At 42.6% G+C, this 25,276-nt stretch overlaps 1 protein-coding gene across 1 annotated transcript in view; it reads left to right on the top strand.

Moving 5' to 3' along the window:
- The first annotated feature begins 2,703 nt into the window (after positions 1-2,703).
- Positions 2,704-25,276, top strand: part of LOC307188263 (U3 small nucleolar RNA-associated protein 14 homolog A-like) — a 521,128-nt gene continuing 498,555 nt past the window's right edge. The window contains 1 exon segment of the mRNA XM_079925187.1: positions 2,704-3,127. The gene's annotated coding sequence lies outside the window, so the exon portion shown is untranslated.

Genomic DNA, 25,276 nt, shown 5'->3' with positions numbered 1-25,276 from the left:
TTATCTGACATAATTCTGTTATTGCTTCTATATTCCTATATAAGGGGAGGTGGTATCAAATAGACTGAGTGTTAAAAGAGCCTGTGTGTGTGTGTGTGTGTGTGTGTGTGTGTGTGAGAGTGTGTGCACATGTGCGCCCACACACCTAGCTGTATCTTGGGGAAAGGTGAGCTTTGTAGTCTAGTAGCTGTTATGGACTGAATATTTGTCCCCCCACAAATTTGTATGTTGAAACCCTACCCCTTCAATGGGATGGTATGAAGGATTAGGATTAGATATGGTCATGAGGGTGGAGCCATTATGAATGGGATTAATGCCCTTGTAAACCTCACAAGAGAGCTTGCTTCCTCTCTCTGCTCACCACTGTGTGATGACATGGTGAGAAGTCAGCAGTCTGCAGCCTGGAAGAGGGCTCTCACCAGAACTCGACCATGCTAGCTCTCTGAGCTCAGACTTCTGGCCTCCAAAATGGTGAGAAATAAATTTCTGTTGTTTATAAGCCACCCATTCTATGGTATTCTGTTATAACAGCCCGAACTGACAAAGACAGTAGCCTTAAATTCACTCAAATCACATAGGTGGAACTAAAGATATAATCACATTTTTTATAAATGTAATTTACAGTTTTTATAAATACATTTTCCTTTGCTTTAGTCCAATTAAGTTATTCACAAAGCATTTTCTGGAAAAAGTGAAAATCTGGAACTCAAACTTTTTTCTCAACTGTGGGCTTTAATAAGCAGGAGGATGAGTTAAAGATGCTTATAATATATAGTGGCTTGTTCTAGAAATGTCAAAGAGAAGAGCACATATTCTTTTAAAAACTTTTATATTGTTTTATGAAACACTGTAAAAGTGGCATTATGCACATTATAGAAAATTTGGCAAATTGCTGTAAAAGGAAAAGCAGGAAAAAATTAAACTCAAGTTCCATTTCCTAAAGACAAACAGTTAACATTTTGAAGTATTTTCTTTTTTTAGGATTAGGATTCTTTTAAAAAATCAATTCTGTAACACAGAACGGGCTTCTAAGAGTTAAAAGCTATAAAAAGTAATTTCCTTGCTAATATATTAATATTTGGTAATGTATATTTAAAGGTAAAACATAATGGAAGGACATGATATAACTTTAAGACGGCTGTTAGGTTGTCCTTTAGTTAACTACAGAATTTACCTTTCACAGGCAATACCACTGCTAGAATGCTATCTTCAAAGGATAATCTGAAATGCAAAAAGAGAGATTCAAGATGTTTCTCTCAGAATTACCTATTGGGAATTTGTTAGCCAATGGTGTCATACCTATATGATTGAATACTACACAGCCACTAAAATTATAAGGATTTTTAAAATAACATGTGAAATGATTGCTAACCAATGGTAAGCCAAAAAAAAAAAAACAGATTTCAAAGTTTTATTTAGAATATGATCTCAATTATGTTTTCACAAAATAGAAAAAATGTGGTACCAAAAGACATCACAAAACATCAAAAGGGTTGTTATTTCTGAATGCTGGGATTATAAATAAATCTGATTATTTTCTCTGTAATTTTCTGCATATAAAAACATTTTCTACAGTGAATGTATCTTATAGTTGTATTTTTGAAAATAAAAGCAAGAACACAAACTATTCCCTTGACCCATTTTCTGGGAACCATACTTGGAACACAAAGGAAGAAATTAATAGCACCAAGCATCCCTTCCTCAGAATAGTTCCTGTGTTTCTAATCACATGGCAGCTGTTTGCTCAATAAGAGTCTGCTCTGAGTTTTATAGAAGCAGCATTTTTTAATTGAGTGCTTTGAAGAGACTTAAGAACCATGTAGAAAGCCAAGTAGGAGCCCTCTCTCTGGCAGGGTTAGCTTGTAACACAGTTTGAAATGTTTTTCAGGGATGGTTACAGCCCTCCCTGTTAGTAGCTACCATTCTCAGGAATCAGCGGCCCAGACACAGGGCTCCTGTAAGCCTGGGCATAAAAGCTCACTTATGGAGGAAGCCTCATGGGACCAGTGTGGGCTTGAGCTCTTCATCACAGCTGCGGCCCTTCTCAAACTTGCAGCAACAGAAAGTGGCTCAGGGCTTTGCTTTCCTCCTGGGCAGGTGGAGCCTGAAAATAACACCCATTTTTGATTGTGCAAAAGGTATGATTTGGTGAAGCTTCATCTCTAGGCTGGGCCTGTCAACCCTTTTGGTGTTCATTATACTTTTTTCCTCAAAGGCACATCGGTGGCACCAGAAGGCCTTCAATGACAAAACCCGAAAGGAAGAACCTACTATTTCTCTACTTGGGTGAGGGCAGGTGGTCAAAGAGAGGGAGGGACTTACACCGCAAAGCATAAGTGGTCTCAGTGCAATAAAAAAGAAAATGCTCACTTTTCTCACTAGGCTGGTGGGGAGGGAGGAGAAGAGGGGGCTCCAGGAGGAAAGGAGTACAGGACTTTTTCAGAGGCCATTCAAGGACCTGGCTGCCCAGGTGGGACGTGCAGGTTTTGTGACATCTGTGATCCAAAGTAGGTCATCTGATCAACTTGGCAATGTTTCTTTAAAATAGGAAACGTCGCCTGGTCCTCGACCAGAGGAGACGCTGGATGCTCTCTGAGTTGGCTTGGGGATCGGTATTCAGAAGGCAGGGATCAAGGACTGGTTGTCCTTTATGAATCCTTTCCCATCACGAGAGGAAATGAACAGATTAGAAACCAACCAACACTGAAAAACGTGCTTCTATTTCCGTACGAGGGAGCAGGCACTCCCGTGAGCCTCGAGCTTTGGAGCTGAGGCCTTGCTCCAGTGCAGCTAACGCGCAGGTGCTATTGGGGCTTCATTGATTCTTTAATGCGCTGGGGCTGTGCTGTGGGTGGAGCTTGAGGCCGATTCCCGCCCTGCCGCCTACGTGCACGCGCACGGTGCTCTCCTCGCCCTCCAGCACCGCGCCGACCAAGTTGGCAGCCAAGTTTTCCAGCTTCTGGGACAGATTCCTCTGGTACCAGGGGAAAAACTGTAGTTGCCTGGCCCTTGCTCCACTTGCCGGCTCTCCACCCTTAACCCTGTGCCCGGCTCTTGGCTCTTGCTGTCCGTTTGGAAGCCCGGCGCCCGCGGATTCCCTACTCTAGCACCCGGAAGGCCTTCCTGAGTGAGTCAACACCCCGCTTGCATTTATTTGCTCCTTATTGAAAAGGGATGGGGGAAAAAGAGACTTACTTATTACATTTCAAAATGAAATTAACTTTAAAGTTTTTCTGGTTAGAAAAATTATGCATTCTCACGGTAAGAAAAATTCAAAGAATACAGAAAAATCCTAAGAAAAAACCCAAAAACCGTACCTCATCTCAATTCCTAACGTTCATTGGTAACCATGGTTAACATTTTGGTGAACATTCTTCTACATCTTTATTGCTTGCTGCCCTCCTCCAGTGCCCTACCCCCTCGTTCTTTTCTACATTCTCAAATAGGAATATACTATATATTAGGTTCTTAAAATTTTCTTTTAAAATTTAGAAACCTCAATCATTTGTTCTTCAGTCTGTTTTCCTTTAAATTCAGCGTGTCTGAGATTTTTTTTCATATTGGTAAATATAGCACCACATTGTATTTTTGTGATTGTATGGTATTTGCATTGTATGATATACCTTAATTGTATGATATACCTGATGATAGAGCTAGCAAGTGTTTAATTAAAAACACCTGATACATCATTTACTTTCAACTTATAGTAATAATAGTACTGTTATTTTTTTATTAGTAGAAGCAATAGAAGAAAAATTGAGGAACAATATTTGTAGACTTCAAAATATCTGTTACCTAAATTTCTAGAAGTAGAATCTTTGGGTTCAAAGATATGTGCATATAATATTTTGACTTATATAGCTAAACTGCTTTCCACTGAATTCTTTTATTTTTTGATAAACCCCAATAATGGGAAAAGTTTTTGATGCCACAACAGCTATCCTCTTGTGAAAAGTTTCAGAATGTACAAAATTGATTTATTATTTCCTTCTGAAAGACAGAGGTAGACAGCTACTTTTCATGCAGTGCTTGTAAAGAAATTAAGTACATGCTTGTGGACAAGTTGATTCATCTTTTTGGGGCTTTGTATCTCATCTGGGTAAGTCAGCCTTGGATTAAATTCAGTCCAACGTCCCTTACATGTCTAAGATTTTACAGTTTTATGATGCCAGGGGAAAAAAAACAGCAGCCAAATATCTTACTGTTGCCTGCCTGCCTTTTTATTTTATTTTATTTTTTCAGAGTTTCAGTTGGAGATTTAGTTATGTATTAATTTGGGAATGGTTAACAACCATACGATGTTTTCTCCCCTCCTATCATGACACTGTCATTGGATGTTATTTCTTTATGAAGGTAGTGCATATGAAACGGGTTATATCCTTTTTTGCCTGCTATCTACACTTCTCCTTCGGCCCCTAATCCAGGACTCTTTACCCCAAAAGTGACTGCCTAACTTCTAATAGTACACGTATACTTTGATATATGTGAAAATAAGCAAAAATAAATATGTGCATATATTATATATACATATATATGTTTGTATATGTGGGTGGGGGTGCACGCACACGGCAGACATGCAGTTTTGCCCATTGCATCTCGCCAGCAGCTTGCATAGTAAAAATGCTGAGGCATTTTGTTAAACCTTGGTTCAGTAGCTTGGTTCAAAGGAATTCCACTGGTTATTCTAATTTCATTCGAGCAGCTTCTCCCCTGAGCTTATATATTCCATCCTACTCAGTTTCTCAGCTTCCTTGCTTAGCAGGTATCTAGAGCTTGACGTGTCTAAAACAGAACTCCTTATGTTTCCCACACCCTCCCTTACCTTCTTCTCCCACAGTCTCCCCCAATTCAGTAAACGACAGCTCCATTCTCCCAAGAAGCACCTTGGTGTCACCTTGCTTTTTCTTTCTCTCACACTGGCCAATTCTTTCTGCTCTGCTTGCAGACACATCCAGTGTCTGACCATGCCCCACCCACCTCCACTGCTACCATCATGGTCCAAGTCCCTGTCGACTTTCTCCTGGACAATTATATAAGCCTTTAAAGTGGGACCCCTGATTTCACCCCTGTCCCCCTCTAGTTTATTCTCCATGAAGCAGCCATAATGATTCTTTTTTAAAGAAATAGCTTTATTGAGGTATAATGAATATACCATAAAATTCACCTGTTTTTAATATACTATTCAATGATTTTTAGTGCATTTACAGGGTAGTGCAGCCATCACCAATATCCAGTTTTAGAACATATTCATCCTTCCCGAAAGACTCCCCCATGTCCACTTGCAGTTAATCCCCATTCTTGATCCCAGCCCCAGTAATTTGCTAACCACTAATTTGCTTTACGTCCCTATAGATTTGCATGTAGAACTCAGAAGTGAGGGCCCCATGTAGATAACCAGCAATATCATTTGGGAATGGGACGCTAGGCTCAGACCCATGTTTTGGGTGAGCCTTATTCTGTTAGGGCCAATGTAGCAATGCTCAGTGGAGAGCAAGTTAGAGGAGACCGGATCAGGGGTTTAAAAGGACATGGGGTACATGTACACCCAGGTACAACCTGCCCATAATCTCCTTTGCTCCCCAGTCAGCGAGTGATGAGGAATCAGTGTGGTGACTCAAGGACCTTGCAGGATCCAGGGAGATAACTTAAACAGACAAACAGGCCAGGGTGTGAGCCATCAGGGAATGGTGGGGACTGTGGTGAATCAGAGAGCTCAGGCCCTGTCCCATTTTAGCCCTGGGGGGATGTAGGCTCAGAGTTTTGCCAGATCTTCTGATGTCAAGACTAGTCTGAAATCTGGATTCTGTGTGAAACCTTCTGTTTAAAAAATACTGATAGCAGATTAACCCTTTTTTTTTTTTTAGACATTGCACCACATACAATGTGCAGACAAACAGAATGGGCCTGAGGCTGTGTATGCACCCTCCAACAGAAAGGGCTCTCTTGGTTAGGATAAAGTTGACCAGCTGTACTGTACCACATGCAGCCCACCCTCCAGGCTACATGTTTTAAAGTGTCTTTCCCCTCTAAGGCTGCAGTCAAAGTCTTGTTTCCTCTGCATACAATTCTCCTTGTTGTTGGGTTCTTAGTCACAGTAGTTGGAGTTGGCAGGCAGTTACTTAGAATTTCTACTCAAGTGCTTTTCGAAACCATTTTTTAATTAAAAAGTCAGATCCCAAGATTCACTGAATACCTAGCTAGCCTGCAGTTCCATTACAAGCCTAGAGAAGAATGTCTGAAATTGTTTGTTGGTTTACGTTCTTATTCGTTTTTAGGACAGACAGGTTACACAAGTAACCAGCACTGGCTGAAATAGAGTGATGGGCAGAGGTGTTTCGGGTGAAAATATGTCTGGAGAGTGCAGGGACCCAGGCTGCAAATGGGTGTGGTGCAGGGATGGCCAATGACCTAGCTGGTCAGGTGTGGGCAAGGAGGGACAGGAGGTTGTCCCAAGAGTCATAGGAGCCGAGAAAGATGGGGTAATGTCTAGAGGGAAGAATCATATTATCCTTTCTGTGGACTAAATCAACACAGACCAGATCAACACAGAGCAAGAACCATATACAGCCAGAACAAAAGCCCTTCATTTCTCAGAAGAGATGGAAAACGATGGTTAAACTTCGTTTCCAGTAGGCACTTTATCTCTCTAGGACTGTTTTCTGGGGTAGGGGTGGGTGGAGTATTAGCATCTCAAGAGAGTGTAAAAGAACACATCTGCTTTGTCTCAGTGTTTAATTTTCCTTTAACCACAGTTATAGATACACTTTATGGTAGTAGTTTTTGGCAGAGTGGTTAAGGGTGTGTGCTCAGAACTCAGTAGGAATTCCCTCCAGATTACAGCTCCACTGCTTACGAGTTCTGTGATCTTGGGCAAGTTTTTTCACCTTTTTGAGCCTCAGTTTAGTCATCTGCAAAATGGGTATGGCAATGCCTACTTTACGGGGTTGATGTGAAGATTAAATGCAAGAATCCAAGCTTTGTGCCTGGCATGTAGTACATATTCAATAAATGTTAGCTGTTATTATCGGTGCTGTTATTATTACCACTATTATTAGAGTTGAAAGTGGCATTAGGTCCACCTTCATTATGTCAGAGATGAAGAAACCCTCAGAGCTTCCAGGTTCTGTACCATGGTCCCACCACAGCAGGTTCCTGGAAGAACCAGCCAGTGCATCCTCTGGAGCTCTTTCCTCAAACTCATCACTGCCTGGTGGCTGAAGTTTGCAATCATTCTTGTCTCTCTTCCAGGTGGAATATTGGCATGGAGTTCCCTGCAGAGTTTAAAGGGAAGGAAATAATAGTTTACAAGCTCCATGGGGCCAGGGACCATGTCTGTCTTGGTCTCTTCCATATCCCTCTTGCTTACTACAATGTCCAGCATTTAGTAATATGATATTTAATAAACAAACACATGTGCATTACATGAAGCATGACTCAGCAAGGAGATGACCACAAACACATCATGGTGGTAAACGTGGCACCCGTGAGCAGTGACTTCTCCCTTGGGGGTTGTTCCTGGGCACATTTGCCTGTGTCCTTCCTGTGCTAAGCTCGTCGAACAGGGATGAAGGCAATTTACATGAGAGGCCATTGCATTTGGCCCCCACATTCCCTCTTTCCTTTTTCTCCCACTCTCTTCCCCTCTGCCCTTTGCTTCTCTTCTTTCTCTCTTATTTCTTCTGCTTCCTGCTCTTGATCTATAATTTAATGAGGATAGGCTAGGTTATACTGCAGAAATAAACCACCTCTAATTTTCAGTGGCTCGATTCCGCCAAGTTTATTTCTGTAAATCTGGGTGTCACTCCAGGACAAATGTCTTCCATGTGTTGGCTCAGCATTCCAGGCTTCTTCTGTCCTGGGCGCTGCCCACAGCAGCAAGGGTGGCCGCTCTCCCCTAGGCTGGGTATGGAGCCCCCGAGGGGCTCATGCTGGAATGAAACACCCCACCCCATGTCACATCCACCCACTCTGGAGTGGACTGGTCACTTGGACCCACCCACAGGCTGAGAAGGGTCATCCCTCCATGGGCTCAGAAGGTCCCGGAAGGCAAGGAGAACAGGATCTGGGTGAGCATTAGAAGGCTCTTCCCCAGTTCCTTTTCAGAACTCAACCCTTTTCCTCATCTGTTCTCCCTTCTTTTTCACTTACATTCTCTTATTTCCTCATCCCCCTCCCTGCCTCCTCTGCCCTCTTTGCCCGCCTCGCTCCAGCTGCTGTCCTGTGTCCTCCTGCGCCACGCAGAGCAGATGCTGACCGAGGATGCTGCTACGACTGCCGGGTCTGCTCGGCTCTGAGCTTCTTGTCTGGATATAGGTGAAGGCAATGGAATTTGCCGCCTCCTTCTGGGTTCACTGGGGACTTATCACAGAATCCTCCTGTTGTCCTGAGCACTTCTTCCAGAGCCTGGAAAGGACTGGCAGAAAGTCAAGTCAGCCATCTTGTACTTGGGAGATACCAGGCAGCCCCAGAAACTTCTCCTTCTCCCTTCAGGAGTCAGCACCCTCAAAGACCCCACCAATCTCAGCACACGGTTCAGCGGAGCTGGGGGTGCATTCGGAAGGATGTGCATTTGATTCTCTGCACAGGATCTAGGCACTGACCACTTACCTTGATCCTAAGGAGTGATCAGTTTAGTTTCTTGATAGTATCAAGAAGGTCTCCAGGTGAGTGTTCCAGGTTGGCCTCAGTGAAGCAAGTTGAGATAGAACCTGATTTTTTTTTTTTTACTATATTTGTAATAGACGAAGGGAGGCTGTGTGGCAAACAGATGGGAAGCACATGTCCTGGGCGCTGGCTATGCCGTCGATTTATTGTGTCTTACTGAGTCTCTTTCCTTCTGGGTCTCATTCCTGCAAAGGGAAGTGGTTGGACAAGGTGAACTTTGAAGCATCTTCTAGAGCTATGATTCTCTTGAGTTTGGCATATCTTGCTTGCCATGGAGGACAATGCATATGGCCAGGAGTAGAGTGTGTTATTTGAAGTCTTATAAAGGCCCCACAGTCTCATCTTCCACAGAAGAGAAGGAACAGAAACAGGGTGAGGAGTGGTTTAGATAAGGTATGAACGGGCAGGTGGAGGTTTGATGAAACTACACATATTAATCGCTTATTTTCCTCAAAAAGTAGCTTAGATTACCTGTCAGTTATATGCTTTGTAGTTTCTCCTCTTGTTTTTTCCCATTATAAAACTTTTAGTGTCAGAAAATGCTGAGAATGGAAATATTAGGTAATTTAGAACCAGCTTGTTGACATAGTCAGTATAGACACATCAGCTGTTGGTGATTTCCCCCAAAGTTGAAGGTTATAATTCTTCTACTCTTTCTAAGAAACAATGGTCTCTTGGAACGTGCAAGTAAATTAGTCATACTGTGTCCTGAGAGTTGGTCTCTGTAATACATCCTGGTCTCTGAAAAAGAGCTGCAGTTGTATAATGGATTTTCGAAGTCTCCAAAGGTGGTTCAACTAACATATTTGTTAGTCTAATAAATGATATTGCTCTTGTCAAGATTTTTCCATGTAGCACAATTTAATAGAGGAATCAATAGTTTCTCAGACATGACAAAAGGGCCTGGGTGTCTTTTGATGAGAGATACAAAGTCTCTTCTTGTTCTAATAAAGCCAAAATGGAAAAAAAAAAGTGCCCCCCTCCCTTCAAGTGTATTTTTATGAAGCTAAAATATACATACCACTTTCTCTAGGAAAATATTTGTTTATCAATATTTTCTCCTACAGTGTCTTTTTACCCAGTTATTACACATGAATATGCATTTTGTTTCCATCTTAATCCTTTCCCTTGTTTGATGAGCTGTCACTAGTACACACTTCTTCAGGAAAAACTCAAGTCTGAGGATACTTTGATCCACTGGGCCTATGGAATTTTCCTTAGAAATCTTTTAAGAAACATTTTAGGCAGACATTGGCATCTACCTACATTTCTACTCATCATAGCTTTTGTAAAGTCCCTAAAGTGGTTTTGTACAGTCCGGGATCATCTCCTCCAGCAGCTCCTGCCTTAACCCGAGCCTCAAGGAGGTTTTAAGGCTGCGTACACTGTCCTCTGACCCCTGCCGCCATATTGATACCTTCCCTGACTTTAGTTAATGGGTTAAACAAATCTCTTTTGGAGTTGTTGAAGCTGCTTGGAAGGAAACTGCATTGGTATTGAGAATATTAGAACATCTGTGTGTCTTGTCCTCAGCCAAAACATTTAGTTTTAGCCATGGAATGTGTTATTTGGAGGATGTCTGACTTTCACGGCTCTGGGTTCCACCTACTGGCAGGAACAATTTGCTGACATTGTCCCTTAGCAGTTAACCCCAAATAACACCATCTTCAAATACGAACCCAAGCATGGGTCAGAAAATGACTGCTGGGGACAGTTTCTACCAAACTGATGAGAGGCTGCTCTTTGAAAGGCTTATTCCTACAGCTGAGATCATTGGTCATGGCTATCTCTTGAGACAGAAGTAGACTCAGAACATTTCCAGAGAGAGGACACGTGAGTACATCGATGTGATAGGGGAGCTAAAATTGGCTGTGGAGATCAGCTGGGTTGAGAGCAGGGGCTCTCAACTTGACTGCATATTAGAATTGCCTGGTGGGCTTTTAAAAAAGACCAGGGTCTTGACCTTATCCCTAGAGATTCCTGCTTCAGGCGGTCTGGAGTGGGGCCTGGGAAATAATCTCTTTCTCCCTTTTTCTTCTTTTCAGATGATTCTACTGTGCAGTCAGGGCTGAGACCCACGAGTCTAGAGCAGTGCTACTCATAGCAGCAGTTTTGCGTTGGAATTTGCTAGAAATGCACTTGGGAGTGGGGCCCAGGAATCTGGATGTTTTCGGCTCTCTAGAAGACTCTTACCCATGATTCTCAAATGTTAGCACACATCAGGATCACCTGGAGGGCTTGTTAAACTACAGCTCATTGGGTCTTGCCCCAAGAGTGTCTGATTTAATAGGTCTGGGATGGGACTTGAGAGTTTCCATTTCAAACAAGCTCTCAGATGATGCTGGTGTTGCCGGTCTGTGGTCCACACCCGGGGCAGCGTTAGTCTGCACTGGGCTTGGGGACTTGGACTGTTTCTGAATTTGTTGCAAAGGTGGTTGTTTTAAGACATGAGGATCTCAGCTCTTGTAAGTGGATTCATAGAACTGATTGCTTTGGCTAGGAACCCGCTTCCCACCCCCGACCTCACTTTTTAGAGGTTTTCCCAACCATGTTGCAAAGCATGGGATAAAACTCCAGGAGTCAGACTTGATCCCGGATGATAGTTAACCACTTTGATTATTTTGACTAAGACATTTTACCAGTTTTATCAGGGTAAAATGAAGTATCTTGAAAGATTTTTTCCCCCCTTGTCTGTATTGGTTGGTTGTTTGAATGTATTAGGCAGATTGATGGAAGGTTTTGATTGTCAGACACACTTTGTAGTAGAATCTGTTTTTGCCTCAGTGGTAAGAGTAGAACATAAACATATCTTTAGGTAAATAGAAGTAACACATTTTTTCTGTTTCACTGATGGACTGGATGCTATCTGAGGCAGTGGTTCTCCATATGTATTTGGGATGAAGGTAGCGGGGGAGGGTGAAGGGTCCTTTCCAGGTGATTCTGATAAAACCCTCAGGTTTGAGAACCATTGCTTGGGAGCAGGGGTCACAAACTAAAATGCCTCCAAGGGCTGGGAGGGGTAGGGCCGGGTGGTGGGGGCAGGCGGTGGGGCGGGGCTGGAGTCCCCTGCCTGTCTGCGGGGAGCAGCCCTCCTCCCACTCTGGCTGATTTTGGCCACGTGGGAACACTGCACAGCACGGCCAGAGCTTCTGGTTTTAAAAGGAAAGCCAAGGATCCCACTTTTCTTCTGAGTAATGTCCTGATCTTTCAATGTTGGCAACACATTTTTTAAAATGTAAAACCCTTGTGCAGATCAAGGAAAACACACTCGTGAGCAACCTGTTTGTGACTTCAGGGTGCCTTCTGTAAGTCTGAGATTCCAATAAGAGTCATTCAAAATGAGTCCTATTCCAAGTAAGCTAAGAAATACACTCAGTTCCCTGGGTCTGCTTTCTAGCATTGTGATTCCGTGAGATATAAGGGCAACAGGGAAAATGTCAGTGCATACTTTTTAAAAAGGATCTTTTAAGTATCTCAGGCTCCAGCTTGTGTGCTTCCAGATTTTAATGTACTAATCATCCTTGGTATAACATGTTTCTTTGGAAAAGAAATTTGGGTGCATTTCAATCTTTAATGCATGGAATTAACAAGATAGGGGTTGGAAAAGTTTCAACTCTTCTCCCTAGAAGAGTGGCCACAAAAGAACATTCAAACCAGTAACTAAAAATCTCAGTGGTATATGCTTCAATGATTGGATCTTGGGTATTCAGGGCTGACTGCATCTTCCTGCCTATTGAATTATTATAGCATTAAGTCCCTGTAACATTTAGGAAATAGATGGCCGACAAGTGACTGAAAAGAGAAATTTAAAAAGCGGGGCATCACATTCCTTTTTATTATGTTTATCTGTCCTCTCAAGGACAGAAGAGGTGCTTTCTATCTGTTTAAATCTTGGACTGGCATATCCAGCCCCGAGGTGCTGGAGGGTTTGTGGGCCTCACTCACGCATTTAACCCCAAAGACCTTCCATTTCATTAGGGGAATCTGCCATTATAGATGCTCATTCCTATCTTGTGGTAAAAGTTTTCTCTGCTCTCTGCTGACTCTGTTGGTAGCTTTGTTAAGTTGTACATTGTCTGAAGCGGCAGGCAGGGTAGAGAGGCCTGGACCGAGCATCGTGGTAGCTCTGTGTTAACCCCATTTTGTTCCCCTTATATGTTGAATGTCAGTTTTTGTGGCCTCTGAAGATACGGTTTGGTATGTGTTGGCAGGTCAACAGAGGGAAAATTTTCAGGGATGAAATCCAAGGTTGTCGCTATTACTCCTGGAACATAAATATAGAATAAGGGTCAGTGGGATTTCCCTGTGGTCCACCCCCGTGTATGGGAAATAGGATTCATCTAAGATATTCACATCTGGCTAATAAGAAAGGGGTATCTTGTTTCACTCTTGCTATTTCACCTTGTGTGTTTTCTGTCTTGGGGTCCCCTTGGGTAAGTTGAAATTTGTTATGTTCTTGGATCTCTAGCCAAATGCTATCTAATCTCTCCTTACCCATGAATAAAGCCTTTACAAGCACAGATATACTGGAGGAATCTGAAACTGGGTAGGGAGGCAAGCTTGTTGTAGTTTGGAGAACAAACACATAAATTTTTGCCTGATGTAATTTTTGTGCTTTGGAAACTAACCGAGAAACGGGTAGGAATGGGCAGATCTTTAAGTGAGCAATTTTAGAAAGGAGAAAAATATTATGGAAATTGCAAAGAAAGATTTTGGATTCTGACTTAAGTCCTGGTATGAGTTTGGAATGTTCTAATCTGTTCAGCATGAGCCAGAAATAGTTTCCTAAGGAGAAATACATAGGCTCCTCAAGTCAGACCTTGGCCTCCTGTTTTTGCAGCTGTAGGTAGACCCCGTGCTGACGCTCTTCTACAGGTAGCTGCTTTGTGACATTGATGGAAAGTCTAAGCCTGGACCATGTGGTGTTGCAGGGTGTTCCAGAGTCAATTTCCCACCATTCCCAGCTACAAAATGTCTACCTTTTCCCAACCCTGTGACCTTAGTCTGTTCTAACCCTCTCCGGTCATCAGTTTATTTATAAAACTGAGAGTGATAATATTTGCCCTGCAGCCTCATGAAGTTTTGATAGTCAATTGAGATAATATAGCTAAAAGTGCTTTTCAAATTGCTAAGTGACTCAGAGATGTAGGGAGTTCTTAGGCGATCTATACTACAAGGATGATACAAGGAACTTGGAAACTTTCCTGCCCCAATCAAAAGGTTGTATGTAAGTGGTATCATATGTCTATAGGCAGGTCATTTAGAAGCACTGTCCCATTGCAATCAGCTCAGTGGTCAGTCAGACTTGAGTTCACATCTTTGCTTTACTAACCATACAACTCAATGTTATTTGAGCCTCACTTTCCTCATTTATAAAAATAGCTATAAAACCTACCTCACAAAAGTGATTGTGAGGATTAAATGAGATAATATATATGAAAGTTCTTATATAGCTAGGTTCCTATTAGATGCTCAGTAAGTGTTGATTTGATTCATTGAGAAATGCACTGATAACAGTGTTCCCAAAGCATTTGCAATGTATATAAGGGCATCCAAGACTGAACCACGTTTTTGGACCAGTGCAGTTCTTTTAGTAAAACCAAAGGAGATGGAATTCAAGGCCTATTGTACCAGTAGGAGCCTGGCTAAAAGGCCTCTCCCCAATAAGTATCACACCTACAACAGTTATTCCTTATGGATAAACTATTGCTCCTCTGAATGTCCTCTTTTACAATGCAAATATCTCTGCATAGGAAACACATGAATAGATTGCGAACCTTAGCTTTTCTGCATCAGGTGGTTGAGCTTGAGTCAGAGGAGTATCTTAGGGACAAGGTCAGAGTCTAACATCAATGATTCAGGGGAATATTCAGCATGGTCAGAATCACCATCAAAGTGCCCACAAATTCCACTACATTTTGTATAGTATGTAATTGGACAACACAGTTTTGCTTCAGAGTTGGACTAGATCACTCTTTCTAGGTGAGTATCAGATGAAATATTTGACTTGTGGTTAGGGTTCAGGTTATATGGGAAAATATTTACTGTTGTTCTTGAGGGTATATTGTGATGAGATGCTCTGGGAAGCCAGTGGGCACCAAGAGAGCTCTGGGGAAAAGGAGGGTGAAAAAAAGACGAGATGTTTTAAAGGCGTGTGCCTGGTGAGCATGGACATGCCTCATCAATAATTGTTAAATAAGTGAATTAATTACAATTGTTTGCAGAAAGTTTGTCCAATTTATGTCCCCATCAGTGAATATAACAATGTCTGTTTTATAGCACTCTTACAGTAAACATTAAACATTTAAAAAAATTTTGTGCAAATTTAATAGAACAACACATTATTTCATTTTTGTTTTCAAAGTGTATTAAAAATATTAGTACCAGTCTCTTCATTTCACAGAGTAGAAGGACGGGAAAAACCAGCTGATTGCTTGTTCTGACTTCAACGACCTCCATCCATATTACTGACATGTTACCATGACTTTCTCTGACACTCACTTGCCCTAAGCGGGGTTTGTTGATCTGAGCAGCCCCTTCAGAGAACTGGTCACTTGGACCTGGTCTGGTCTGGCACTAACTATCCCCTGAGCCAGCTTTCAATCCTGACCTGCCCTGTACCAGGAGGTTGCTGACATCTCTCTTACATAAGACCTCTGCTGAGGACACGTGGTGTCCCAACCCCACTGTGCATCTCAGGACCCTCTTCCACTCTCCTTTCCTTCTCTGTACCTAGCCAACTTCCACTGCTTCCCATCCTCCTGCTGCTAGCTCAAGTCCACTTCCTTCCGGGAATGATTTCTTTCCCCTTTGAATAAATCATACTATTGACCATACCACTCATTTAACAAGACTGTGTTATCAAGTAAATGGCAAGACAATAATTGGCATCTTTTGTAATAAAGGGTTTTGCACGCAGTAGGTAAATAATAACAGTGGTCCCTGGAGTCTATGGGAATTTCATCATGACAGCCTCATTTCTGAGATGGAAAAGAAGATCACAAACCCAGGGTTTAATTCAATAAGCAGCACCTTTGTGTCTAATAGCTCTGAATTCTAGTCTTCCCCCTCAGGGACTCACTACCCATCCTATAGCAAACAGTTTAATCTCCACGTCTTGGTTTTCTCGTCTGTGAGACCAAGGCTCTGTCTGGTAACCTTGGAGAGCAGGGTTACCTGGATTACGTATCCTAAGGCCCTGCCAAGTGGCTAAATTAAAGGACTGATTTAAAGGAAGTTAAGAAGAAGATAAAAATGACACAACCCAGAGAGAGCCCATTATTCAACTCAAGTTGCTCTGTTCTGAGGAATTAGAAGCCATGATCTATGATTTGAGTATAACTCAGGGAACAATTTTGGTCTAACAGCTTCAACTATATTTACAACAGCCTTTCCCCCATTTCAACCCTCTGCTTTTTCCTCTGTAAACTTCCTTCTCTATGTCTAAAGAAATTCTGCTTAAATTCCTTGAGGGTCTGACCCTTTCTGAGCCTTAGTTTATGTTCTTTTGTTCTTGTACTTGACATTATCTCAAATAGTCTTGTAAAATCTTGCTTCTGTTCCCTTCAGAATTTTATATCCCTCAATGAGGCATTTTCCCCACTTCCTTCAGAAAAATAGCTGCATCACTTTTGTAACTTTTTTCTTTTATGAATATAGATAAAAATTTCAAGTTCCTTAAATGATACAGATTGCCTTTCCTGGCACTATTGCTGTATACAGAATAACCTAAAACAAAGTTATTTGAGCAAAGTTAACATTTGGCAAATCTGTATTAAACCCAGTAGCAATGGTCGAAATGTTGTAGAGAGGACTGCCTAGAGGAAAGCTGATAATCTGGTTTTGGGGAAAAAAGGGGAGCCTAAAATGGCCAGTGGGCTGGTTAGCACAATATTACTTTTCTCTGATACAGTTCATGGATGAAAGTACTGTGATTCAATAGCACTTTTTTTCCCCTTGTTCATTCGTTCCATAGATGTTCACTGTCTCAGGTGAAAATGGGTATAGTTTGTTTTCAGGAGAAGATGAACAGCTCAAAACCTTTGAAATAGAAGTTATTCATTTCAGAAATATTTTTTTGAGGGTCTGTGCTGTGCCAGACCCTGTGCCAAGAGCAGGGGATACCCTACAGAAGTTCTGTGTCTGGTGGGGGAGGTGAACAAATTAACAGTCAATTATAATACAGTGTGACAGATGTTCTGAGGGGAGGTCAGAACTGAGAGAGGCACTTCACCTCTTTTAGGGGGTGGAGTGTGGGTCAGGAAGGAAGACTTCCTGGAAGAATTGATACTTCAGCCAGAGCAGGCTACAGTGTATATATGGAGGAGAGATGGGGTGTAGGATGGGAAGGAAGGTAATACATGAATGTATTAGTTTTCTATTGCTGCTGTAACAAATTATCACTAATTAAGTGGCCTAAAATTTCACAAATTCGAGAGATCTGAAGTCTGAAAGAGGTTTCCTTGGGCTGAAATCAAGGTGTTGGCAGGGCAGTGTTGCTTATGAAAGCTCTAGGGAAGAATCCATTTCAGCTCCCAGAGGCCCCTGCATTCCTAGCCTCCTGGACCCTTCCTCCCTCCTGGATAGTCCAGGACAGTTTCCCCATCTCAAAGTTCTCAACTCAGTCACCCCTGCAAAGTCCTTTTTGCTATGTAAAGGATATATTTACAGGTTCTAGGGAATAAGACAAAGATCTCTTTTGGTAGTGATAGACCACTATTTTGTCTACCACAATGACCAAAGTGCATTTTGGGGGGAAGGAAAAGGGACCCCAGTTATTTGAATATATCTTGAGAGGTTCTGTGCATAGTTTGAAAGATAGCATTATCTAAACCAGTTACCTTCTTATACATTAATCTGAGTCTCATGTTATGCCTGTTCTGAAACCTCATTCATGGCCCCATTCAAATGAAGAAACGAGCCACCATTTGATAGTTTTTCCTAGTAAAGAAAAAGAGAAATTAGGACAATGTTATTTCTTATAATGAAACCGTATGAAATTGTACCTTAAGAAATAGTGTGGATTCAGAGATGGTTAATAAGTCTTGAGGAATCTTCACAGGGAAGCCTGTTGCTAGACTCAGTTTCCTTGCTTAAGAACTGGCCTATCTTGGTTTCCTTCTCATCTTGCTGTTCAGGTTTTGCAGTTCAGAGTAATAACCTGCAGGTGTGCCTCTTTATCACCTTCCCTGTCACTGAGCCCAAACTGGGGAGCCTTATGCCACCCCTGAATCAGGACTGGCTCCCCCAGCTGGTGTCAGTCTGACCCAGCTGCTCTGCCCGCTTTGGCAGTGGCAACTAACAGGGCATTTCGGGTCCCACCGATCTCTCTGCGGTGGCAGAGGCCAGGGTGGAAAGGATGGTGAGTGCTTGCTCCGATGGAGTGGAACGTGGATAAAGGGACACCACAGATCTGCCACCCGGTCTGCTCTTAGTGGCTGAACGTGAACGGTTAGCTGCTGTAGTGGGTGGAAGGGTGTAATTTTCTTATTTTTAAAATTAAACTTAGAGTTGATGATGAGGCATTGATAGAAAAATGACTGACAGACTGACTCGAAGCTTCTAATACGTTTGTCTCATAAGTGTTTTAACATTTATTACAAAATATTTAAATTTATATTACATCTGTAAACTGATTTAAAAATTCCAAAACAAGTGAAATTTCAGACATCATATATTTTTTATACAGTCTTTCAAGGCAGGTTAAACATTGCATCACCAGTCAGATGTGTTTGCCACATTTGTTTTCCCATCAGCCTTGTCTACACTGAACTGATTGCCCTGTAGACAGTTGAGTTCAATGCTGGGGAATTTCAACAGTCTGTGTAAGTGTTGGCTGGGGCCAGTGCTCTCCTTTGCCAAATTTATGCTTTGCCAGTGTTTGTTCTTTCTTGTTAGCATTCCAGATTTGTTCCTAAACTGGCTTGCCTTTGGGCCCTGAGCCCTTTCTCTATGTTCTAGCTGGAGCTGCCAGTGGACTCTGACATCGTGGGCCTGGGGCTCAATCTGGCCTTTACTGCTTGCTCATTGTGTGAACATGAGCAGGTCACATGGCTGCCATTTGCTGAGCCCACCTCAGGTCAGGCAGTCATCACAACGCTCTGTCCTGTTGCAGGTGGACAAACAGAAAGCAGAGACGAGGACATGTTATGTCCTCGTGGCTTGTGGGCGATAGAGCTGGGATTCCAAGGCAGCTGTGATTCCGGATGTGTTTTTCAGGGTGAGAGGTTCTGCAGGGGGAGGTAGATGAGGGCTGAAGGCTGAACAGTTGGGGTGGCTATGGGCCCCCAATCCCTCTTTTGGGAAGAATTCTACTGTCCTCTGTTTGATAATCACCAATTTATTGGAAAAAGGTTTGAAGCTAAAATAGGCGTTGGAAAATAATTATGTTTTTACTCCATCATGCCTTTCTAAGTTATTTAAGCTCCTGGAGAGTCTCTGTCTGCCGTGAACTCAGAATAATAATGGTAGTACAGTCCATTCAGAATTGTAGGAAAGAGGAAGTGAAGTACACAAGTGAACCATCTGGTACAGGATAGGGCCTCCCACACCAATTAGTTCTCTTCATCCTTATACAAAGGCTTTGCATCTAGGTATGGCTCAACTGTGCCTAGGGCATAACTGAACCATTATTTGGATATTTTTACATTATTTACAATAAAGGCTAATTAATTCAACAGATACGTGTTTAGAATCAACCGTGTGCCTAGAAATGTGTGGGTCTGTGGCCAGAGATGGCCTGGTGGAGGGTGGGGTGGGCAGCCAGGTAGTGCGGCGGCTGTGGGAGGTGTCTCCCCCGCCCCATCCCACCCCAGAGAGAGCATGAAGTCTCAACAGCCTCCGTCAGGCTATTCTTGTCTTTGGCTCTTTTCAAAATTTTTCTCTAAAATGCTAAGCCATCAAGAGAGGCAACTTCTCAGTTTTCCTGAGGTTGTTCCTGAGGAGGAGCGACCATAGCAACACCCAGGGTAGATTTGGATGAAGGCCTGAGATGAAGGGCAGGGATCAGTGGGGAGGTAGGGGCATTCTAAGGTCAACATTTATTTCCTTCCTGACTCAGCCAGAGTGGGCCGGTGCCAGTTGTCAAGGGGCTAAAATGACACATTATGTTCTCCGGGTCTGGGGCCTACAGCCCTGGCCTACGGATGCCTGTTGGATCTGTCCAGTGACACAGATGGGGTTTTGTCTAGGAAAGAGGGAAATGCAGGCTGATGAGCTCTGAGGAGACCAGCTGATAAGACAACCAGCCCCGCATGGGAGAAAGGAGATGGAGCAGATTAAGAAGCAGTGAGTCAGGGACCCAGAGCGACACACTGTAACTCCCACAGACACTGAGTTTGGGTGGGGTAAGGTGAAAACACCAATTTCATACAGGAACCCCAAACCCCAGGAAAAGACTAAATTAGTTAAAGAAGACCTTGAGAGTTTTCCTAAATTTGGTAAAGTAAGGGGTTATACTATCTCTGCATCTGCCCAAAATGAGTTGTTGCACAAGCAAAAATGGCCAGGTAGAAAATGAAGGTAAGATGTCATTCAGAGCCAGATGTCTCCTGAATGAAGAGAGAGTCCAACCTAGACCAAGGGCTGGTCTGGTTGAGAAAAGATACCAAGAGACCTTCAAAAGGGACTAGCAATGAAATGAACAGTGACAATCACAAATGTTGATTTGTGCCAGGAACCCACCTAAACCCTTTGCACGAGTGAGCTCACTCAATCCTAACAACATCCTTATGAAACAGGTACTATTATTTTCCCTATGTTACAGACAAGGAAACTGGGACAGTCAGGTTAAGGTGCTTGCCTAAGGTCAGCTGTGAGGCCAGAGTTCAAACTGAAAGCCTGACCTCAGAACCCATGCTCTCAAGCACTTGCTTTCTCTCTACAAAGTGCACTGTTTGTGTAGAAGTTCTAAGAGAAGCTAAGGCTGGAGCAGTGGTGTTTAACTGGGGCCAGACCTTCTGGATTGGTGAGCAAAAGTTAGTGTGTCTGTTAGTATATGTTTTGGGTTTTTTATTTTCCCTAAGGAGTGGGAGAACATATTTCCAGAGAAATCAATGACCCCACATAGGCAAAAATCCCAGAGGGTTAGGGGCAATTCTTGCACACCAGCCTCCCAACCAAGGCTTGGCTGCTGGGCTGCCGGTTGGGCCACAGGGCCCAGGCTGACTTGTGTTCTCTGGGCCGACTGCCTGGTACCTCCAGCTGGATCTCCCAGGAAGGGTATTTCTGGGGCTCAGCTGTCTGTCCTCATGGGAACTTTGGCTGGGAGGAATCATCCCCTGATAAGCATTTCATTTGCCAGGCTTGGCTTGGTGTATATTTACTAGAAGATGAAGCCTGTTAAAACAGAAAAATGGTCACTGCACTGGAACATTTTTCTCTAAGTGACATTATCCATGACTTCTACTGAGAAGAAGAGAGGCAAAATCCTTATATTCTGGGCAAAGGCTTTTGCAATTTTCTGGTGATATTGATTATAGCTTATCTAACTTCATAGCAGATCTGTCTTATTCCCAAGGTACAATGTAGCTTGAAAATCGGAAGAGGGGCTGAGGAAGGAGGCATCACACCTATTTTCAGATAAGACTTTGTGTTATGATTAAGTCACTTTTCCCAGACAATTTAGATTAAGCAGAGGTTTTCTTTGTGAAGATCAATATGGTCACTGGTCCCGAGCAGCAAAGAAATATATATGTTTTTTCTGCCATCTACACCTAACAGGGAAGAAGAACAACGAATCAGGAACAACGGATGTGTTAGTCACTTGATTGGTGTCTGAAAAACCATACCATTTTTGCTCTTGTAGGTAGTAGTGTAACTTTCAACACTCTTAATGTTAGATTTCAGTGAGAGAAATAGGAAAATGTCCTTCCCACCAAAAAGATACATTCTACAATCAGAGTCTGATATCAGTTGTTGTATATCTTCCTGTCCCTTGATTCTTTCAGTTTCCACTATCTTATCTGGAGGAGACAGTGGGAAGTGCTCTGGAGTAGAGAAGATACACGGGTCTTAAATTCCACTTCTGTCACCAGTCACACCTCCAGGAGCCTTTAGTTTCACATCTTTCATATCCTGACTGACTTTTTGTGCTTGATTTATGGTTTATGTATCTGTTTGTACTTCTTTGTGGTTCTGACAATCTTGGCTTCATACATTTTGAGGCTTGTGAGTGTGTTCAAGTTTAGAGTCATTATACCTCCCTGGTGAACTACACTTATCATTTTGTAGTGCATCCTTTATCCCTAACATTTCTATTTGCCTTCAAACCTGTTTTCTCTGATATGAATAGAGGTACCCAAGCTTTTTGTTGTTCGTTGGCCTATTTGCCTTGTATACCTTTGTTCATCTTTTTTGCTTTTACTCTTTCAAAGCCTTATGTTTTAGTGCATCTCTTGTAATCAGTAAATAGCTGTTTCTTAAAAAAAAAATTCAGTCTTAGCAAAGTCTAAAGTTAATCAAGAACTTTATTCTTGTCCTAAACAATACTAGGACCTTAGAATATTTTAACTACCATCATCTTTCTTGATTTATATGCTATTTTATCATGTATTTTATTTCTACCATTTTTGTTTTGAGTGTTGTAGTGGGCATTGTGTGCGCTGCCTCAGTTCCCGTTCAGGACTAAGACACTCCTTCTGCCAGATGCTGGGAGAGTTGGTGGCTTATGGCTCCCAACTGAGTCCCTCACTGGGAATTGTTCTCAGCAGAAGAGAATGACCTGGCCCAAAGTCATGTCTCCTCCCTGGTGGCAGCTCATATCCAAGCCTGGTTATTGTGTGTATGTGACAGGATAAAGGTCCCCTTCCTGAAAGGTGAGACAACACTGGTGGCCATCCCAGCTCCAGAGCTCTCTGTGGGATCAGATAATGTTTTGTTGTGACTACATCACAATTCAACTTCTTTCTCTGCCAATTTCAATTCTTTTACTCCCCAGCAGATGTTGCCTCCTAGATAACTCTCTCATAATCTTCCTGTGTGCAAATCTCAGATTCACAGTCAGTTCCCAGGGAATCCCATGGGCCAGTGTTCGTTTAGACTTACGTATTTTCCATTTTATTTGCTAATAATTTCTTTTTGTGTCTGGGATCAATTTCCTTCTGCCTGAATTACGTCCTTTAAATTCCTTTAGACAGAGCCCGTTGAGTGAAAGTCTTCATTTTGCTTTGTTCTGAAAGATAATTTTAATGAGTATGGAATTCCAGGTTGACAGTTATTTTCTTGCAGCTCATTGGTGATACTATTCTACTATTTCCTGACTTCCATTGCGGCTCTTGCAAATTTAGCTGTCACTCATTTGAAGGTAATCTGTCTCTTCTGTCTGCCTGCTTTTCAGATCTTCTTTTTGTCTTTGATGTTTTATAGTTTCACCATAGTGTGTCTGAAGGAGGATTTATTTTTGCTTAACTTGCTTGGGATTCACTGAGCTTTCATATCCAGGCCGCTGGAGGTGAAAGTTTCACTTCAGTAAAATAATAATGGTGATAATTTCTGTTTCAGCGGGACTGCAGAAAGATTGCGTGAGACAATTCATGCATATTTCCTATAAGGCAGAGTTTCCACAGTTGTGGTTCACTGAATTAGATATTTTCCCTGATCAGGTGTCCTCAACAAGTTCTGTGACCAAATAGATTTGGGAAGTGCTGGTTTGTGCACGCTCTCTTGGAGAGCTGCAAAGCGTATCAACATTATGAAAACCTTGGGAAGTCCTACACTATTTTCCACACTCGTGTCCTTAGAAGAGCCTTGTTTTAAACATCTCTTAACAGCTCATATTCCATGGAACACAGTTTGGAGGAATACCAGTGTATAAAATATCAAGTGAAAGGTTTTATTTAATGAGAAAGCAGTATTTCCCCCTTACAAACAGTCTAGGGTTTTTATTAAGCAAACAACAAGAAAAGGATCCATCACAAGGAAGCAGTGGCTCATCAGTGCCTTGTTCCAGGCTGCCTGAATCAAAACCTGTTCCTGGAGTGGCTCCCCACCTCCCTTGCTGTGAGGCCACCAGGAGAGAAGTGCACTCTGGGTGTGTGGAGCCTTCCATGTTGACTCTAGGTCGCGTACGCAGTTGTCCTTCTGGGTGTTCTCCCTCCAAGGGGCATTGTTTGGATTCAAGGGCTAGTTTTGAAGAAGTTTATAGTGTAAGAAGGTTACAGTTGCTGATTGTGAAGGAATAGACTTGATGTTAACGTGTGTTTGATTTGGGAGGCCTTCCCTCAGCCAAGAGCACGCCTCCAGAGTGAGCTGGGTAGAGCTGAGAATCCATAACATATTAAGAATGACCTTGAGGTTGACAACCCTAAATGGTCACATTTCAAAAAGGAACATTTCTGATGTTACCACGCATCCTTCGTCCATCGTCCATTTTTTTTTGAGAGAAATGAGAGGTGACGTACAGAAAGTTAATCTCAAGTGTTTGGAGGAGTAAGGAGACAGGACTGTTTTCCTACCGGAGGAATAGGAATGCGTATCTCTACGTATTTGTAAAGTTGGTTTAGGTTCTTTAATTCCTCTTCCCCAGGGGTTTCAGGAGCACGTCTTTAATTCCTCTTCCCCAGGGGTTTCAGAGCAGTCTCTATTTCCCTGATAAGTGTCGTGAAGAATATTTTTAAAGTGCTGTTTCCAGTGTTGTCTGGGAGAAAAAAATGTCTGAATCAAGCCTGGTCTTACTGAAAACTAAGGCTAAGGCTCCTTCTCGATTCCCTTGACTCTCGGGAAGACATCGCCTGCTTCAAGTATGGTCACAACCACCCTGGGGAAGTGATGACAGTGGGTGATGGGGTGAACTCTGCTCACAGGAGCGACAGCTGCGTCTCTCACCTGGTAGTTGCGGACACACCTGCCTCAGAGGTACCTGAGCTCCTCCATACAAATGCAGGTTTGAGGGCCCACTCCAGACCTATGCAGACTTTCAGCATTGTTCGTTTCCCCCCATGATTATGATGCACATTCAAGTTTGAGTTTGCTATAGGAGTAGCCTCAGGTGTGCTCACTAGCAATGGCTATTAGTGGCTCAGGTCTCTTTGCCTGATTTTTAATATAAGAAAACAAAGTTCCTCCTCACACAGGCTTCAGTGGCTTCTCAGTGTCCACTCACTCTTTAGTTCTGAAATTTAGGGTCTGGTGGATGTGCTCCCTTCCATGGCCTTTGGAGCCTGCCTGGCCCGTTTGTTTGATGTAACTGGGTTGAAATGGGCAAGGAGCAAACAAATATAATTATTAGGAATCTTACATCTCTAGATAACTGTCTATACTTTTCAAAGTGCTTTCAAAACTAAAGCCACAAACACATTATTCATTGGATCCTCCCTATCTATAAGATAAGCAGGATAAGTATCAGTACTCCAGTTTTACAAATGTGGAAGCTGAGGCTCAGCTAGATTAAATGATTCGTTCAAGCTCCTGAATGTAGACAGTGGTGGAGCCAGATTTAGATTCAAGGTTCCTTGCCTACACCCTCCATTCTTTCTTTCTCACCCTCACTGAACTCTCCCCACCTCGTTGTTCTCTCCCATCCTTGTGAAGGTTTTCACTGCCATTTCCACGAATCACTGTCAACCTACTGGCCTCTCCATGCTCCTCTGTCCCGGCCATTGTAGACATGGTCATA

Source organism: Stenella coeruleoalba (genome assembly GCF_951394435.1).
Source record: "Stenella coeruleoalba genome assembly, chromosome: 6".
Lineage (NCBI taxonomy): Eukaryota > Metazoa > Chordata > Mammalia > Artiodactyla > Delphinidae > Stenella > Stenella coeruleoalba.
This window is presented reverse-complemented; position numbering and strand designations above follow the sequence as displayed.